General features: G+C 40.6%; 1 protein-coding gene across 4 annotated transcripts in view; it reads right to left on the minus strand.

Annotated features, from left to right (window-relative positions):
* Positions 1 to 20488, minus strand: part of LOC124130846 (polypeptide N-acetylgalactosaminyltransferase 5-like) — a 390720-nt gene that overhangs the window by 245981 nt on the left and 124251 nt on the right. Inside the window, exon 1 of one of the 4 annotated variants that reach the window (XM_046493868.2) lies at positions 4136 to 4160. The exons of the other annotated variants lie outside the window; for them this stretch is intronic. The gene's annotated coding sequence lies outside the window, so the exon portion shown is untranslated. Of the gene's footprint in view, positions 1 to 4135; positions 4161 to 20488 lie in introns of those variants that run through there. 4 annotated transcript variants of the gene reach the window in all.

Genomic DNA, 20488 nt, shown 5'->3' on the forward strand with positions numbered 1-20488 from the left:
GACTCCCTTACACCGCAGCCTTCTGCATTACCCAGATTGTCAGAAGGGCTGTATTCCTGGCAGCAAACACGGGTACTCTCCCAATGTCAGTCAACAGATTGGGAGGTACCAACCCTAAGGCACCAAGAACAATGGGGAGTCGGACATCTTGGTACTATTACTATGATGATGATGATGATGATGATGATGATGATGATGATGCTGATGGCCAGAGTGATGCAGGTCTCAGATGTTCACACTTTTGGCGAAACCCATGACCACGGGTATGGTGCTGACAAACTACAGGAACATAATCAGGGCGAACTGGGATTCAAACCCATGATCGTATGTTCCAAGCTTGCCAAAGATATGAACACTCTGCCTCGTACATTTTTGCGCTCTAGACGACTGACCCACCCATGGCCCCAGAAAGACATGGAATCGATACGTGAATCTAATTCATCATTGACAGACTTAATTTTGGCCCTTCTGGAAAGCCATACTTACAACATCTCCAGGTCAATAACAAAAACCTTATCAGACCAGCACAAAACATAATAGAAAATATTTCGCAGACACTTCCATTTCTAAGCTCCTGACAGCGTTGTAGCAACGATGACTGATTAGCCCCAATATCGGTAGATTTCTCCAACATCACAGGAACGGCCAAGTCCTGCTTGTGCACGAGTTGACTTTGATTGGCGCACATCAGAGCGTCATTAATCATGTTTTATGGCTCGCGAGATGTTTGAAACAAAGAAGTTGAATTGTGAACTCTATGTACAGATAAAAACCCTCCACCTTAATTGGAAATAGATATTTCTTTTACAACGAAGCTTTAAATAAAGTGGAACTAATTTTAGGGCACTGTGGTGACTGACAAAAACTGTTTAGAACGTGAACATGTCATCATTATTTAACTCTACAGCTGGGACGTAACATGATGAAAGTTCTCACGAGGAGTCAACACGAAGATTACATGGAGCTTCTCGCACCAACATCCATCAGTCGTTACACACATTCAAGTTTTTGTTCACAATATAATCCCTGCAGTTTCAGGAGACAATCTGACAATATCAGTTCTACCAATACCACATACTGCATATTATTTTTCACAATGTTTATATATGCAGAAATAGGTATGTAATAAAAATAATATTTTCAATATGGCTGCCATGACAGCCATTTTTAATTCAAATATACCTATTTTAAGGGAAACCATTGCTAGCATCATCAGTTCTGACAGCAATCCATATAACCACCTAAACTTTCAGTTTAGGTAAACCTAATATTTTATATCTTATCAGATGAACTTTTTTTATGACAAACCAGCTTTACATGTTAAAAGTACTGCAACGTGAATTGAATTCTTGCATTGTTTACTTAGACGATATAAGTAATAATTGTGATTTGTCACGATCACAAAATACATCAACTAACAGCTAGCATCTACATTAAAGAAAGGTTTATTTAGCACAACAATGCCACCAAGAATTGCAACAATTTATAAAGCAAAAACAAAATTGATTAAACACTGCATGAATCCGGTGAGCTAATTCATATGATAACTGAGCAGGAATAGGTAAATTAACTTGTTGTGTTAGCATTCAGAAACCATTTACAAAGTTAGATCTTTTGCAAAGGTCACCTAAACATTTAATCTTGACAATGATTGATGAGGAAGCTTTTAGATGAATGCAAAATATTCCCCTCAAATTACACCTTTCGAAATTTGGGAAGATTAGCCAGGGAAATTAACGGGTGCTGTTTGCCAGACAACTTATCAATAATGGATATACTGCTTGGTAGACAACTTATCATTAATATCGGAAAGATAAATAACATGTGTGATCAGCTCTGACTGTAGGATTTATTTCACACAAATGATTAGGTTCTGGGGAAGCGAATCACAATATCTATTGATCACTGACTGACATTGAGTTGGGGAAATGGACCAGAATGCATCACTATCACCTGAGTTAGTTAGGTTGTCAGCACTGATGTGGATTATCCTTCATCAATCTTAATCAAAACAAGGTTATTTTGAAAAATATCACATTTATTTTAAAATGGTCAGATTTTGATGAAACTGTATTTGACAAAAAAAACTATAAAATGAAAGAATGAAACCAAGTGCATTGTGGTCGCTACAGCAACAATGCCTTATTCAACCCTTATCTCAATATGACTGTAGGTAAAATGTGTTTCTGTTTACTGGTAATTACTGGTTTTCAAGTGCTCTACACAAGGTAAAATAACAATATGCACACAAGTTCCCTGATGTTTGTTTAGGTGGTGAAATTGGGTTTAACGTTGCATCCAAGATTATTGCACTTACATAGCGACATGCATGCACATGTTTGTGCGTGTGGCTGTTTGTATGAGTCCGGACTGATGCCGATTTATAGTGCTAGCTCACTGAGATACCATGCCTCAGTTTAACATGAATACCCCACTCAGACACAGTATACTGACTACGAGCCCTCCAGTCCTTGTTTTAGCCCCTTAATGTCGAGCGCAAGGCGGGCTAACAAGTACATTCTTTTACATCTTTTGGTATGGCACTGCGTGAGATCGTACCTTCCTTCTGCTCTCCAGGCAGACGCTCTACCACAAGACCACGGAGGCGGCCCGATGTTCGTATAGTACAAGGTGAGTGAGTGAGGTGAGGTGAGGTGAGGTGAGGTGAGGTGAGGTGAGTGAGGTCTGAGTGAGTGAGGTCTGAGTGAGTGAGTGAGTGAGTGAGTGAGTGAGTGAGTGAGTGAGTGAGTAACACTATTTAAGTTATATTCAGCGTCATGTGGGAGGAAAGCCCGAATAAATACAGGGTTTTAGACAACTCAAATTTGCTGAAACCCACAGCACAAGCATGGAGATAACAAATCTAGAAATATAATCCGGGCAAACCACAATTCGAATCCTTGATCATAGGTTTCTGGCATTTCTAAAGGGTGCAACTGCACAGCGAATTGCAGCACTAAAGACAACTTTGGCCTCTGTGTGATGTGAAATATTCCTGTATATATTTACAACATAATAATCCTGAAAATCCCTAAAATACAGCGGATCAAACCGCTGGCCCGCTTTCCAGGCAGACACTCTACAACACTAGACCACAGGGTAGGTCCAGTAAGCCATGAGTATGAAAGTTCCTGTGTGTGTGTTTAATGTTTCTAGTTCGGTAATAAGTGTTTTCAATAGGAACTGGGGAAACAGTTGCCAGGACCGGTATTTTTTATTGCTGTCGGGCCTAACAACCAGAATATCAATGATGCACTGGAAACACTGATAAAACAATGATATATTTATACATACCACACACTGTCAAGGTCACTGTACTTACGAGTGTATCCTGATATGAACAAGACATCACTGTATTGGAAGGAACCATTATTATCCAGGGGGGGAGGGGGGGGAGCTGAGATTAATTAAATAAATTCATTGCTGGACATGCTACATGTCCTGCAAAAAACTGCATCGTGAAAAGAAAAAAACAGTGTTCAGCTCCTTCTGTTAAAACATTGTACGTCTTGAAGCACTCACTAGAAAACAAACCCGTCTCCAACAAACATCCAGGCCCCCCTAAAGAATATTAATTCAGACACAATGCAACTGCGTATCAGATTATTGTTTTGATTGATAAATACTAAAATAGAGTACCGATTCCTGTAGCTCAAAGATGTCAGTGTGATGCTGCCCTGGAGGTCTTGAAAACTCAGTCTCTGTCAGTGATTAACCGGTACAACAGTAAGTTCAATATCAGTCCCGTTAATAGATCAACAAGTTGCAGCTTATCGAGACTCGACTCTGACAATCAGGAAACAATCGTCTGGGAAGTCATTTGCTAAGTCCGATTCAAAGGACATGAAATATGGAAGCTCTCCATTTGAAGACAGCATTCACCCTGGATACCGGACCAACTTGCCCGACTTGTCGATGCGAGTTCTCAATTTACAAGCTGGCAAGTGCTTGATGTGCATTGTGCTAATGTTGTTATCACGAACACTGCCACCAGACAATGTAAACAACATTGATAACACACTGATCACTGACCCTATTGTTTAAAGCAGTAATTACTCCATAATTACTCCGTAATTACATGGTAGGTGTACAGAATTAAGGCACGGAAATAAAATTGATACAAGAAAAGAATTACCTGGTCTTTCAGTACACATGTACAGTTTCTTATCTTGACCTCTGACCCTCCCCGACAAGCAAGTTAACCCTTCAAGAGTCAATCATGAGTTAACCCTACAAGTGCCGTGATGCAAGATAACAGTATCCCCCCTCCCCTATATTTAATAAAACTATCATCCCCATTCCATTTTCATTCTATTATAAGCTCTAGCAGCCATAGACGAACGCTTAGTCTCGGAAATAATAATTTTGAGAGAAACAAACAACTCCATTTACTAAATTGAAAAGGAGCCCCAGTGACCTGGAAGATGAACCTGTGGAAAATCTAGACTAGCTTCATATAGGGTTATAGCATTACAGTAAGGGCTGGGCAGAAGGGGAAATATTGTGGTTCAGAGATTGTGAGACAGACTATAGCAGCAAATACCCATCCCCTTTTCAGCTCAAGTGAGTGAGTGAGTATGGTTTTGCGCCGCTTTTAGCAATATTCCAGCAATATCACGGCGGGGGACACCAGAAATGGGCTTCACACATTGTACCCATGTAGGGAATCGAACCCAGGTCTTCGGCGTGACGAACGAACGCTTTAACCACTAGGCTACCCGACCGTCCCTTTTCAGCTCAAGAGATTTGAGGGTTCCTTTATAGAATTATTTACTTTTTACCTCATGTGGAGACTGTGTGTGAGTCTAAGGCTGTGAGGTAGTGTAGTGAGGTTAGGTGAAATGGGGTTTAACGTCGCGTCCAAGATTATTGCACTTATATAGCGACGTGCATGTACGTGTGTGTGTTTGTGTGGCTGCTTGTACTAGTCCGGACTGATGCCGATTTATAGTGCTAGCTCACTGAGATACCATGCTGTAGTTTAACATGAATACCCCACTCAGACACAGTATACTGACTCCGAGCCGACCAGTCCTTGTTTTAGCCCCTTAATGCCGAGCGCCAGACAGGGTAGCAACAAGTACCATCTTTTAACGTCTTTTGGTATGACGCGGTCGGGGATCGAACCCCGGACCTTCCACTCTCCTGGCGGACGCTCTACCACTAGACCATGGAGGCGGTCTCTAAGGCTGTGAGGAAGTGTAGTGGTTAAAGCATGGGCACACCTACAATTCCTCACATGGTGTTATAAAGTGTTCACTGTATGGAATAACAGTGACCTGACTTTTCAATTTTCCGCAATGAACATTTGATTGCCCAAATAAGTTGATCTTTAAATATAAATATCAATAAACTATAATAACAATAATATTCACAAATTAAGGGAGTGAGTATTTCAGCATTTCAGTCCTTCCATGGCTGGCAGCTATGCATTAGAGGAAAGCCTGCAGTGATCAAAGTAGGTCTTTGACATTTAGCCTGTGCAGTTGTCAAACCCATGAGAACTAGGCCTTCAAAAGGCATTAAATAGAAATGAAACACATGAGGAAGAGAATATATTGATGTCAACCTCTTTATTATGAGGAACACAACACTAGTATAGTACAGAAAAACAAGAATCATAATCAAGTCTCATCTTAGATTCAAACCATGGCCATAGGATTCTGGCACACCAAAGGGACATAACTCTGCACAGCAAATCATAGTGCATTGGACAACTTGGCCCTACATTAAGCTGACATTGCGATGTAAAATAAAACATGGCAATAAATAAGTATTCTTTTAATGCTTAACCAAAAAACAAACAAAGCTAAATATCAGATATTCCAATAAAAAGAAGGGACAATTTGTTAAATGATCATGACAAAATACAAAAACTTCACAGGCGCTTCCTAATAGCACAACAGATGAATTAAAAGTGATTCAGTGTTCTCCAAGGAGTCAACCTAAATGTTGGAGACGAGATAATCTGTTCGGGATTCATCAAGGGAATGATGACCACTTGGATGAGAAATATCATCAGGATTCCAGAGCACTTTGATGTGATGATGATCAGGAACTGCAAGTTTAACCCTTCCAACTACAGAAGGCTAATCATCCCTATGGAAAAGCAATACACCGTAATCACGCTCGTTAAAAGGTCACAGAAAAGCTTCATGGTCGATCATATTGAATCCTGTCATCTCAAAAATCAGTAAACACTGTCCACTTTATATAAATTGTTGTTCAGAAAACAATTGCTACCAGAAAATAAGATTTAATTTAATTCCTTAATTATCCATCAGGAAATGCTCACTGGAGGAGAATAGGACTTCAAATAGTTCCAGATCAAGCCTATCCTTAACCTCTTATCAGAAACATTGCAATAAAATATGATTTCATATAAATATAAACAAGTTGTTCTTGATTTAACAAGTATAGTTTGTGGTCTTTTAAGTACACTTATGGGTCTGGGTTTTGGGTATAAAAATAGAATATATTTTTCAGTCAGTGCTTCAAGACAAATAACTTTTTTCACTTTTGGGAGGAAACCAAAAAACAAGAAGGGAAGGGGAGAGGGACAAATAAGTCATCCTGTGAACAGGTTTTAATTCTTTTGATAAATTTTGCAGCAAATATGTTTTTTCCGAGTATTATCTGAAACAAACATTTTTTTCAGATATCTAAAAAACTAACAGTCCTCCCCATAGTTGTCTCAGCCATAAGTATATATTCAAGCAAAGACGAATATAGATACGTATATACGTCTTTGATTCAAGTAAATAATTTTTTCCACCTGTGAAGTATTGCGAAGAACAAATTTTGTCTGTTATCTGTTATTCAGACACCTAACAACTTGTGTCGACACAAGTAGGGTAACACTGAACACAAGGCAGTTCCTGTTAACCCTTTGTGTTGTTAAGGACATCTCAGCTTGTCTACAGAGCTGACATTTTGAGGATTATGTGGTCACAGATATATCACAGCATGTCAGCCAAATGTGAGAGGAAAGCCCGAAGTGATGCAGGTATTACACGTTTACTACTCTGGTGAAATCCACGAGCATATGTATGGTGTTGACAAACCTAGAAACATAACCGGGGCGTACAGGTATTCAAACCCACAATCTCAGGTTGTGAGTGAGACCAAGGGAGGCAACTCTGCACTGCCAATTGCCGCACCCTAGACTAGGCCACCCTCCAGAACCTAAGAGTTACATGTGTCACTAGAAGCGTGTCCAGTATTTCAGAGTGAGTGAGTTGGGTTTAACGCCGCTTTAAACAGTATTCAAGTTATATCGCGGCGTGTCAGCTTAATGTAGGAGGGTAGCCTGAAGTGATGCAGGTTTCAGGTTTACCACTTCGGTGAAACCCACGAGCAAGGGTGTGGTGCTGACAAACCTAGAAACAAAATCGGGGCAAACCCGGATTCGAACCCTCAATCCTAGGTTTCTGGCGTGCCCAAGGGACGCAACTCTGCACAGAGAATCGTGGCGGGTGACGTAAGACACACTCTCTGGATATTTCTAAAATTCGACCCGTGAAGATCCGGGGTAGAATAGGTCTTCAGCAACCCATGCTTGCCGTAAAAGGCGACTGCTTGTCGTAAGAGGAGACAAACAGGATCGGGTGATCAGGCTCATTGACTTGATATAGGTCATCGATTCCAATTGTGTGGGTTTCGATGTTCTTGACATCAATCACGGGATTGTCTGGTCGACACGATTATTTACTCGATTAAATACAGACCACTCTTGAACACAAGAAATGTACCTTACATGTTTGGTACATTGAAAATAATAGAATAGGTCTCAGCCAATCAGAATCCGACATTCATGTGTAAGATGAGATAATTTGTCAACTGACGTGATCGACATGAAGTTTGGGATGGCTATATATGGTGTTTTCCATCAAGAAACGAAACAAGGTTCCACACAAATATAACATAAAATGTCAACACAAGAGATCAGTCTTGATCATCTGCTCACGCCATTGGAGTAAAGGCAAAATAGCGGTGAAAATTATAATGGACCAATGAAAATCAGTGATGATATCCTGCTCTACCCGTCGTACCCACCACACACACACTGCCTGCTTATAAACATCAGTGTTTGCTCTCTTGTCTTCTGAATCTCGCCATCTGTGTTTGGAATGGCCTTTAACTACATGGCTGATAAAAGGATTTGTTCTAACATAACTATTTTATTGATTCAATGTTTATGAGCAAATCATAAATAATATTTCACTCTCGTTTTTTATGGGGAGCGAACAGATGGTATTTGGAAGATATCAAATTCCCCGGGAGTTTCAGTAATCTGAGAATCTGTAGACAAAACTAGGTAATTTAAACCACAGCACAACAATTTTTCAAACCATGAGGTTTAAACATCTGTGGCAACAGTTGGAATGTGACAAATATGAAATAACATGTCTGTAACAATATTCGATTCTATCGGAAATGGTGAGGTGAGGTGAAATTGGGTTTAACGTCGCGTCCAAGATTATTGCACTTATATTGCGACGTGCATGCACTTGTGTGTGTAGCTGCTTGTACTAGTCCGGACTTATAGATTTATAGTGCTAGCTCACTGAGATACCATGCCACAGTTTAACATGAATACCCCACTCAGACACAGTATACTGACTCCAAGCCGACCAGTCCTTGTTTTAGCCCCTTAATGCCGAACGCCAGACAGGGTAACAACAAGTACCATCTTTGATGGTGAGTTGGTATGAGAGTCCAGCAATGGGTCAGTTGGGATGAGAGTCCAGCAATTGGTGAGTTGGTATGAGGGTCCAGCAATTGGTGAGTAGGTATGAGAGTTCAGCAATGGGTGAGTTGGTATGAGAGTCCAGCAATGGGTGAGTTGGTATGAGAGTCCAGCAATGGGTGAGTTGGTATGAGGGTCCAGCAATGGGTGAGTTGGTATGAGAGTCCAGCAATGGGTGAGTTGGTATGAGGGTCCAGCAATGGGTGAGTTGGTATGAGGGTCCAACAATGTGTGAGTTGGTATGAGAGTCCAGCAATGGGTGAGTTGGTATGAGAGTATAGCAATGGGTAAGTTGGTATGAGAGTCCAGCAATGTGTGAGTTGGTATGAGAGTCCAGCAATGTGTGACTTGGTATGAGAGTCCAGCAATGGGTGAGTTGGTATGAGAGTCCAGCACTGATTTAGACTTATATGAGTGGCAACTATTGAGTGGAGCAAACAGTCTGTGAGTACAAACTGCTTGACATGGTAAAGCTATAGCAAGTGTCTGAATTAGAATTAACATTTACAAGGTAATGTATTGATTGTGTTTTTTGCCTCATATTCAGCAACGCTGTAGTAGCAGAACAAGATCAACACAAAGACACAAGCTACTGCAGGAATTCTAAATCCCAGTCCTCCGGTACTGGCAACCCCTGTCCTCCATGGTAACCCTTCAGTGCTCAACCCCACTTAACCTCAATTACAACATTTGAATATTGACAAAGTTGCTCAAATTGCCTGTGGCAATCCATCACAGCTCTTCATACTTCTTACTGAATCCAATATTTTCTTGAATATAGAACTTAACGATCAACCTCTTGATGGCTAAAAGTAGATTGGTGTAAACACAAGACACCAGAAACACACTGGGACAACTCATTAAATTCTAAGCCGGTGTGGTGAAACTGTTAAAAGGAAGACAAAAATTCTGTTTTAAGTAACAGGCCTCCTGGAGAGGAGTTGATTACAGACTGCAGGATCACACTAAAATCAATACGTTTCTTCATTATTTAACACCCTCAAACATGTGGAACATACCCATGTCAGGGTGACTGGAACCAGATGTGGAATAGTCAGTGAGACCTGTCTCACCATCCACACACACATGGTGACTATCTCACCATCCACACACACATGGTGACTATCTGACCATCCACACGCACATGGTGACTATCTCACCATCCACACACACATGGTGACTATCTGACCATCCACACACACATGGTGCCTATCTGACCATCAACACACACATGGTGACTATCTCACCATCCACACACACATGGTGACTATCGGACCATCCACACACACATGGTGCCTATCTCACCATTCACACACACACGGTGACTATCTCACCATTCACACACACATGGTGACTATCTGACCATCCACACACACATGGTGACTATCTCACCATCCACACACACATGGTGACTATCTGACCATTCACACACACATGGTGCCTATCTGACCATGCACACACACATGGTGACTATCTGACCATCCACACACACATGGTGACTATCTGACCATTCACACACACATGGTGCCTATCTGACCATCCACACACACATGGTGACTATCTCACCATTCACACGCACATGGTGACTATCTGACCATCCACACACACATGGTGACTATCTGACCATTCACACACACATGGTGACTATCTCACCATTCACACACACATGGTGACTATCGGACCATCCACACACACATGGTGACTATCTCACCATCCACACACACATGGTGACTATCTCACCATTCACACACACATGGTGACTATCTCACTATTCACACACACATGGTGACTATCTGACCATCCACACACATATTGTGACTATCTGACAAGACTGTTACATGTAATGTTTCATACGCTTCATGTCATGTTTCATACTCTTCATGTCATGTTTCATGTCATGTTTCATACGCTTCATGTCATGTTTGATGTGTTTCATATCTTGTTTCATGTCATGTTTCATATCTTGTTTCATGTCATGTTTCATACGCTTCATGTCATGTTTCATGTGTTTCATATCTTGTTTCATGTCATGTTTCATATCTTGTTTCATGTCATGTTTCATACACTTCATGTCATGTTGCACGTGTTTCATATCTTGTTTCATATCATGTTTCATGTGTTTCATATCTTGTTTCTATCTTGTTTCATGTCATGTTTCATATGCTTCATGTCACGTTGCATGTGTTTCATATCTTGTTTCATGTCATGTTGCATGTGTTTCATATCTTGTTTCATGTCATGTTTCATGTGTTTCATGTCTTGTTTCATGTCATGTTGCATGTGTTTCATATCTTGTTTCATGTCATGTTTCATGTGTTTCATGTCTTGTTTCATGTCATGTTGCATGTGTTTCATATCTTGTTTCATGTCATGTTTCATGTGTTTCATGTCTTGTTTCATGTCATGTTGCATGTGTTTCATATCTTGTTTCATGTGTTTCATATCTTGTTTCATGTCATGTTTCATGTGTTTCATGTCTTGTTTCATGTGTTTCATGTCTTGTTTCATGTCATGTTGCATGTGTTTCATATCTTGCTTCATGTGTTTCATATCTTGTTTCATGTCATGTTTCATGTGTTTCATGTCTTGTTTCATGTGTTTCATGTCTTGTTTCATGTGTTTCATGTGTTTCATGTCATTTGTACAGTATGTATCACAACCCAATTCTTTCAAAAAATATAAGCCTTACAAAGCAGATTTCTATGTCATTTAGAAGTTTAATACGTCATGTTCCACACATTAAAAGTGAAAAAAAACCCATCCAATCAGAAAAAACTACACAGTCCATAGAGCGACATTTTCTCAAACACAGAAGCCAACATTTCCTTGAATAAGTTAATCTTCCTACAAGAAAATATATCAATAGTTTCACGATGAGTACCCCAGTGTGACATTATCGCCCCCAAATGAGGTTCATCATAAGGAGAGAAGAAAACGAAATAATTACGATAAGGATCAGAATCTAATAAACTCATATCCTCTCTACGGTATGAATACAAATTCCTGATTCAGCCAAATTTCAATGGCTTCATCAGCCATCAAAGGAACCTCTATAAGGGTTAATACAATACTGTACATCATGCTGAGCTTTTCCGTAATGTTCGTTCGGTTGAAGAACCACTGCTAATGACCCTGTGAAATATTCATCATCATTTACCATGTGCAACACATTGTGTCGATTGTTCAGCCGTATAACAATGACACTTTATCTAATGAGGTAAAGCGGATGATCATCTTGCGATAATGATGCCACTTGCTTATTATTCTTAACAATGAAATGGTTAATATCCTACTCAACTTCTAATAGGAATACGGAGAGAGCTTTGGTTTAATGTCACAGTATTCCAGTTGTATCACGGTGTGTCAGCTTCATGTGGGAGGAAATCCAGAAGTGATGCAGGTCTTAGACGTTTACCACTTTGGTGAAACCCACAAGCATGGGGTTTGTGCTGATAATCTAGAGAGAGTGAGTTACGTATGGTTTTACGCCGCTTTTAGCAATATTCCAGCAATATCACGAGGGGTGACACCAGAAATGGGGCTTCTCACATTGTACCCATTTCAGAAATTGAACCTGCGTCCTCGGCATGACGAGCGAACACTTTAACCACTAGGCTACCCGACCGCCCCTGATAATCTAGAACGAAAATCAGGGCAAACCAGGATTCAAACCCATCACCATAAGTTTATTGCCAAGCTCCTAAAAGCGACAGCCCGTTGGCGGACCTCTCTATACTATCACTGCCACCAGTCAAAGCTCTCCACTTTGATAGGTGGCTACAACCATGCTTGGAGTTAAACTCACAGCCAACTGACCGTTATGTTCACAAACAAACAATGACAAATGAATACTCCCACCCCAGCTAAATTATTTTCGTTGTTTGTCAATTTGAATTTCTGTTTCATCACAACTATCATGTAATTGATAAAATAAAAATGTAAGGGGGATGATTTTCCGTTCGTCTGCAATCTCGAACCAATCTTATCAAACAAACAAAAACTTAAATTCACCTGGGAAATCTGGTCAGTCGTCAACCTTTTCAAAATTCGTCATGATGACATTCTCTAACACATAAGGAAAATACAAACGTCACAACATTTGGGGTCAGAGGACAAATTTCAAGATTCTTGTAATGGATGCTTCCACACTGACGGCGGCGATGTAACCAAGAGTGCAATGAAGGTGTCACACACTAGGAAGGAGTTGGGTTTTTTACGCACCAAGCAGGGCGGTCGGGTAGCCTAGTGGTTAAAGCGTTCGCTTGTCACGCCGAAGACCCGGGTTCGATTCCCCAACATGGGTACAATGTGTGAAGCCCATTTCTGGTGTCCCCCGCCGTGATATTGCTGGATTATTGTTAAAAGTGGCGTAAAACCATACTTATACACACCAAGCAACACAACTCTGCACAGCTAATCACAGTACCTTGAACGACTGAGCAACCCATGCCACCAAGCAGTGTTTGAAATTAAAAAATTGATAGTCTGCCATCAGGACCCAGAGACTTTAGAAGCTGCAGGCCCTGACTTAACTCTTCAGGACCTTATTTTAAAAAATACTGCTACATATTGTCAGTGAGTGAGTATGGTTTTACACCGCTTTTAGCAATATTCCAGCAATAGCACGGCGGGGACATCAGAAATGGGCTTCACACATTGTACCCATGTCGGGAATCAAACCCGGGTCTTCGTGTTTTCTTTAACTACTAGGCTACCCGCCCACCCCTGCTACATATTGTGACAAATACATAGACATGATAGACACATAAACAGAATGCAGGCCACACGGACCCATACGACTTTGAAACAACGGTCCGACACAAGATCTACCTGCTACAGGCCTACAGGCAGGCGCTTATTTTGAACACACCCATCAAGGATACAGAGATATTTCATACTGTTACTGACCTCAGATGACAACAGGCTCTGAAAATCTGTCCTCTTTCTGTATATTTCAAACCGAATTGTGTGTGAAAAAAAAGGGACTAAACCTTTTCCATAATCATAACAAATCTGCTAAGATTCCGACTATACCACAAGCATGTATTGATGAACAACTATCCAATAGTGATGACACCAGGTGTTCGCGAAAAGGTGAGCGTGTCATGCTTTACCGGTGGCACCCATCACAAACACATGCAAAGGCAAAACATTCCTGAAAAAAAAAAATGATTGGAAAAATTGGGAAATATCCTCCACATGTCTACCAGAACACTTTTTGACAGCTTTACTAAGGTCTTGAATGCTGTTACCCTGATCAAACAACTATGACATTCTTTTAAATCTTTGTTAAAAGAGCATGTTTGTTTGTATGTCAAAAGCTGTGGAATGTGGACACCAAGAGCTGCAGGAATATTGCTCGACAAAAAGGGAAAGTTGACTATTGAAAACTTGAAGTCATCCCTTGTTGAGAATGTTTTTGTCATTCTGAAGTCCACCCTTGTGGTCCCTGGGAAAGGATTAATTATTAATCAAGTGATTCATGGTTCAACTGTCTTGAAATTTCACAAATGTTACATAAAATAAGTTATAGAATTATAAGCCATTATTTTCTGTTAACCAATGCCTGAAAGGCACACTTCCAGGAGGACAAATATAGGATGGAAAATTATAGTTTGAATTTTACATTAATATTCTAAAAAAAACATCTGAAAACCAAATGACATAATAAAAAGGCCTATCATTCTCTGAACTTCCACTGAAGATATCAAGCACCTGTTAGCTTTCATTCCTATGATCATATGAATACTCCCCAAGGCAATATAGGCCCTCAAAGCTTTGAAACAGAATATCTCCAACCAAATGACCCTAAAATCAGGTTGAGCTCCGGCATATTTTTCTGACAAATGATTATTCTCATTCCTGCATTCAAGTAAGTAAATAGCACCCGACAGCCACAAAGATCACCCACAGATGACTGTGAAGAGGAGTAATGACCTTAAACATGGATCTGAGATGATAGCTCCTGCAGAGCCAGGAATCCTCTCAGTAATTTGAGGACTTCACTTACACAGCAGTTAGAGATGCCACTGTGAGGGGAAATCTTACACAGAGGCCTTGACTGTGAGGGGAAATCTTACAGCTTACACAGAGGCCTTGACTGTGAGGGGAAATCTTAAATCTTACACAGAGGCCTTGACTGTGAGGGGAAATCTTACAGCTTACACAGAGGCCTTGACTGTGAGGGGAAATCTTACAGCTTACACAGAGGCCTTGACTGTGAGGGGAAATCTTACACAGAGGCCTTGACTGTGAGGGGAAATCTTACACAGAGGCCTTGACTGTGAGGGGAAATCTTACAGCTTACACAGAGGCCTTGACTGTGAGGGGAAATCTTACACAGAGGTCTAGACTGTGAGGGGAAATCTTACAGCTTACACAGAGGCCTTCGCTGTGAGGGGAAATCTTACACAGAGGCCTTGACTGTGAGGGGAAATCTCACAGCTACACAGAGGCCTTGACTGTCAGGGGAAATCCTTCACAGAGGCCTTGACACAACGGGAAATCTTACACAGAGGCCTTGACTGTGAGGGGAAATCTTACAGCTTACACAGAGGCCTTGACTGTGAGGGGAAATCTTACAGCTTACACAGAGGCCTTGACTGTCAGGGGAAATCTCACAGCTACACAGAGGCCTTGACTGTCAGGGGAAATCCTTCACAGAGGCCTTGACTGTCAGGGGAAATCCTTCACAGAGGCCTTGACTGAGAGGGGAAATCCTTCACAGAGGCCTTGACTGTGAGGGGAAATCTTACACAGAGGCCTTGACTGTGAGGGGAAATCTTACACAGAGGCCTTGACTGTGAGGGGAAATCTTAAATCTTACACAGAGGCCTTGACTGTGAGGGGAAATCTTACAGCTTACACAGAGGCCTTGACTGTGAGGGGAAATCTTACAGCTTACACAGAGGCCTTGACTGTGAGGGGAAATCTTACAGCTACACAGAAATCTTCACAGAGAGGGGAATTCTTACACAGAGGCCTTCAGTGTGAGGGGAAATTGAGTTTTTCAGGGTTACTTTAAGGGACTTGTGAGTGAGTGTGGTTTTATGCCACTTTTAGCAATATTCCAGCAATATCACGGCAGGGGACACCAGAAATGGGCTTCACACAATGTACCCACTGCGGGAATCGAACCCGGGTCTTCGGCGTGACAAGCGAACGCTTTAACCACTAGGCTACCCGACCGCCCCACTTGAAGGGACTAGAAATGAGGTTGTAATCAAACAGAGTCAACCATTTACGATTTAACATTACAGGTTAATGTTGCACAGTTGTTACACAAAAGTTACACCTTTTAAGAAAAATCTTTTTTTCTTTCACAACTCCATCGTCACAACCTTAAACAGAAAGGCTGTGAAATACATCACAAGCAAATAGGTTTGAAATGTGAAAACTGTTCTTCTTCCAAACTCACACATCTTCATTTTAACAATTTCCCAACAATTTCCCTTCCTAAATGATGCACATGAACTGCAGTGGTCGGAGGGTAACATCTTTTATGTCCCCTGAGGAGACAGAGATCTGGCACAGAAGGGGAAATGATGTAACCGTCCTGCACTCTGTGCCAGAAGGTATTGATTTTACGAGTTCCATAACCTGTGTCATGACCCCATCATTCAATATCTTCCAGTTTAAAGTGAGGGGCTTTTATTTGGGCCGTTGTCATGACTTGTGCATGAAGCACAATGTTATTATTTCAGGCAACAATCACCATTCTTAGCTTTGCAGGTCTGTGTTGGGGATAATGTTTGTTTGTTTGTTTGTTTTATGCCGCATCCAGAAATATTCCAGCTATATGACGGCGGTCTGTAAATAATCGAGTCTGGACAAGACAATCCAGGGATTAACATCATAAGCATTGATCCACGCAATTGGGATCAATGACATGTATCAACCAAGTCAGCGAGCCAACTGGATCAAGTGGTGAGACTTGGTGTCTTGGTTGTTTGTCTGGTCCAAACTTGATTATTAACAGGCTACCATCATAATGGCTGGAATATTATTAATATTTTAAACAAACAAACCATATGTGATCTTGTATCTGGGGACTGATGAAATCTCAAAAGGGACAAGCCATGACATAACTGTAATACTGTTTGAGACAGCCTTCAACCCTACACAAAGACACTAGTCCTGAGACTAGTGAAATAATGGTCTCATTGCCCCCACACCATATTAGTTTCCCTTCCACCCAGCCCTAGATGAAGCAAGTCTAGATTTTCCTCAGGTTCTGAATCTCAATCTTTAATTTACAGGGGCTCCTTTTCAATTTAAATGTAGTTAAATAGTTGTTTCCATTAAAATTATATTTTTTCAGAGACTAATCGTAAGTCAAGGGAAATTATTAATTGCCCCAAATCTTGTTATTGTATTACCACCATGGTGACCTGAGCTTAAAATGAGGGCAAGTTGGATGAAATACATGGCATCCACCCATTACCCCCAGATCCGGGGTAGAATAGGTCTTCAGCAACCCATGCTTGCCGTAAAAGGTGACTATGCTTGTCGTAAGAGGCGACTGAGGGGATCAGGTGGTCAGGCTCGCTGACTTGGTTGATGCATGTCATCATATCCCAACTGCGTGGATCTATGCTCAATCACTGATGTCAATCACTGTTGTCTGATCCAGACCCAATTATTTACAGACCGACGTCATATAGTTGGAATATTGCTAAGTGCAGGGTCAAACATCAAACAAACAAAAATAAAAAATCATTGGGGTCTGTTGAAACCCAGAATCCCTGTGGGGAAAATCACATATAGACATTCAAAAAATACAGACAAGACAGGAACCCTTGGGATTCCCTGCCCAATGGATCTACGTTAACTTAAAGTGAGTGAGTGTTGTTTTACGCCGCTTTTAGCAATATTCGAGCAATAAAACGGCGGGGGGACACCAGAAAAGGGTTTACACATTGTACCCACGTCGGGATTTGAACCGGGTCTTCCCGACCGCCCCAAGTGAAAATAGAACACACAACATCAGCAACATTCCAGGAAATCGTTCAAGTTATTTTGTCAGACAATACACTCCAGATTAGAACCATGACACACAGTGTAATTATACCCCAACAGACGAACAAATAAAACATCAGAGCACACCACAATTATCATTGTGATGAAAAGAAAAGAATACTTACTATAATACACCACTCCAGCCGAAGCAGATGCCAGCTAGTCAAAGTAATCATGATCAAACCACTTTCAAGCACAATATTCCCACTCAGACAAAAACTGCCTTTCATCAAATCTCAACAAATATTTGCACACTTCTCAAATATTTGGCAGAATTAATTACCATGATATGACGGAATTGACAGATAATAAACCGCTCGCCACTATCCATCGACTTCGCGAAATTCATCATCGTCCAACTTCCTGTCAGACTCTAGCCAAGTACTCCATGCATACGAACTCGCTTGAATATTTGTAGAAAGCTGGTGAAAAATTGTCGTTGTTTGTGCTCCGTCTGCCTCGAGTGTCGGAAACAATGTACCATGTTTGCTGTTGGGTTCTGGCGATTGGGTCTAAACTTGGCCATCAATGACTTTGAAAACAGAACTTAAGTAATGCACAAACAAAAACGATGTTAAGTAGGGAAGGCGGTGTTTGTCCGCAACGTATATGTGCCAGTGAATATTGCAGGCAGGGTGCAGACTCAGTCGATGGAAAAGTATCAAATATTGAAAGATGTTTGGTTTTAACTTTGCAGCCACCTTCAAGACATCTCACATGCTTTGTAGTTTCAGAAATTTACTCAGCAAGTTGGGTTTTTTTTGTTTGCAAGATCTGCTCATGAGGATGGTGGTAACATGAAATGGCTGGCAGAGATCTGTCTGATGTCCTTCAGAAAAAGGTTTGAAGCTGACTTCATGTCGTTGAACATGGCGGAAGTAACATCAAGTGGTCTCAAGAGTATCTCAGTCAAAGCATTGCAAAATCTTCAGACATTTTCACACTGAAAAGAGCATTCTACAACATGTCTACATTGAAAGTTTGACATTTAAACGAATATGGAAAGGGTGAAAACATGGACTGTTTTGAAATAATGAGAGAGTTTTTTCAGTCCAATGTCACAAAAACAGGTTGTTTTAGAGGGAGGAAAATTTTCAACGATCACAAAGCACTCAAAGCAACAGCTAAGCTGTTGAACGAATATGAAAAAGATGAAATTATTGACTGCTCTGAAATACTGAGACAGTTAGCTTCGCTCAACATGTCAAAAATACAGGAAGTTCATATTTTAAAGTGAGCTGAGATATTCAATTATCACAATACATTTAAAGAAAAAACACAGCTGTACATTCTTTGCAGAGCTGGGAAAACTGGCATAGGCATACACATAGCCAAGTCTTTTGAAAATTCTCCAATGGGAATTTCAGTGCAAATCGGGTCTACAGTACAGATCCTTAAAAGGTATGAAAATGGGGTCAGATGGTCATGACGACTTTATTCATGGATGGAAAAAGAACCTGTGTGTGTGGTTGTTGTTTAACGCCGCACTCAGCAATATTCCATCAAATATCAAGTCTGGACAAGACAATCGAGTGATTGATATCATGACCTAAAGGGAGGCAACCCATGTTGTTTAATGTATCATTGTACCAAGATTAGTTCCCAACTTTTGGTAATAAATCTCATTCATTCGTCACCACTTGCCTCTTTCCGTAACCTGCAAGAAGACTCGTCCCCCTGTCGATGAATGTTATGTGCGAAAATACGACAAACCAATCAGAATGCGCGTATGATTTCAAGTTCTTCGTCAAAGTATCCCTCAGAAATAATTTTTGATTTTACTTTATGTCTTGCATCTAAAAATATACCCAAGGCACAGTTAAATGTGTTCAATTATACTGTATAATTCAGCATGTCCAGATGTGCTTTAAATTGCATCTGAGATATATATAATATATGGGGAAATATATGTGAACCATAACGCGACGAGTTGACAATTATTTTAGGTATGCCCGTTTGCGCTAAGACGGAACCCGGTCACAAAAATGGCCATGAGAGGGGCACAAGTCGCTATTCAGCTTGTCCCGGTATAACACGAGTTGGTCCGGAATGAAATCTCATTTTGACTTTCATACTACTTCAAGTCATTTGTACAGTAATTTCATTCCAAACTACTATTTCAATAATGTGTCCACATTCAAATTCAGAATTGCATAAACTCATGAATATATTCTTTTTTTACCTTGTTGAACTTTATAATTAAAACTGATTGATAAATTAAATAGTGAGTGAGTAACTTTAATTTAACGCCTCTGTGAACAGTAGACAAGTAATATCAGAGCTGGTCAGTTTAAGGTAGAATGAAAGCCTGAAATGATACAGGTCTCAGACGTTTACCACTTTAGTGAAACCCACTAGCATGGGTATGGTTCTGACAAACCTAGACACATCACGGCAAAATGGGATTTGAACAGACAATCACAGGTTTCTGCCCAAGGGACGCAACTCTGCACAGCGAATTCCAGCACCTCAGATGTCTGGGCCACCCATGCCTCCAAGTAAAATAGATCAACAGAAGAAATAACCTGATGTCTGCTCTGTTACAAATGCCAACATACGCAGTCATGATAATGCACAATAATATAGAATCCTAACATGCAACCTACTGTTTAAAAGATGTACATTTTCCAAAGCCAAAAAAATGAATAAAAAACATTTTTGAAGCAAGTAAGATCTTAATTGTGAACAGTGTTGATTTTTTTTAAATTCAGGCAAACTGAC

Source organism: Haliotis rufescens, unplaced genomic scaffold (genome assembly GCF_023055435.1).
Source record: "Haliotis rufescens isolate VD_foot unplaced genomic scaffold, xgHalRufe1.0.p SCAF_10, whole genome shotgun sequence".
Taxonomy (NCBI): Eukaryota; Metazoa; Mollusca; class Gastropoda; order Lepetellida; family Haliotidae; genus Haliotis; species Haliotis rufescens.